A 779-nucleotide genomic window follows, 5' to 3' on the forward strand; every position below is an offset into this window, starting at 1 on the left:
CACCTCTTCCATTGTAGGATTCTCAAGGTCATAAGCTTCTTCTTCAGAGGAGGCTTCTTTAGTACTGCCGGATGCAGCTTGCAATCCAGTCAGATTTTGAGAAATCATATTGACTTACTGAGTCAATATTTTTTTCTGAGCCAATATGGCGTTCAGAGTATCAATTTCAAGAACTCCTTTCTTTTGAGTCATCCCATTATTCACAGGATTTCTTTTAGAAGTGTACATGAAATGGTTATTTGCAACCATCGCAATGAGTTCCTGGGCTTCTGCACGTGTTTTTAGATGAAGAGATCCACCAGTAGAATGGTCCAATGACATCTTGGACAATTCAGACAGACCATCATAGAATATACATATGATGCTCCATTCTGGAAGCATGTCAGAAGGACACTTTTTGGTTAATTACTTGTATCTTTCCCAAGCTTCATAGAGAGATTCACCTTCCTTCTGTTTAAAGGTTTGGACTTCCACTCTAAGCTTGCTCATCTTTTGAGGTGGAAAGAATTTGGTCAAGAAAGCACTTACCAACTTCTCCCAAGAGTTCAGGCTTTCTCTAGGTTGTGATTCCAACTATATTCTAGCTCTGTCTGTTACAGCAAAGGGTAAAAGCATAAGTTTGTAGACCTTGGGATCAACCCCATTGGTCTTAACAGTATTACAAATCTGCAAGAATTCAGCTAAGAACTGATGAGGATCTTCCAATGGAAGTCCATGAAACTTGCAATTCTGCTGCATTAGAGAAACTAATTGAGGCTTAAGCTCAAAGTTGTTTGCTC

At 39.4% G+C, this 779-nt stretch overlaps 1 non-coding gene across 1 annotated transcript; it reads left to right on the top strand.

Moving 5' to 3' along the window:
- Nucleotides 1–375: 375 nt before the first annotated feature.
- Nucleotides 376–483, top strand: LOC112714989 (small nucleolar RNA R71). Its single transcript, XR_003159426.1, has one exon. It is a non-coding gene; the product is annotated as a small nucleolar RNA R71 (small nucleolar RNA).
- Nucleotides 484–779: the final 296 nt, after the last annotated feature.

The sequence above is a fragment of the Arachis hypogaea genome, chromosome 1 (assembly GCF_003086295.3).
Source record: "Arachis hypogaea cultivar Tifrunner chromosome 1, arahy.Tifrunner.gnm2.J5K5, whole genome shotgun sequence".
NCBI lineage: Eukaryota > Viridiplantae > Streptophyta > Magnoliopsida > Fabales > Fabaceae > Arachis > Arachis hypogaea.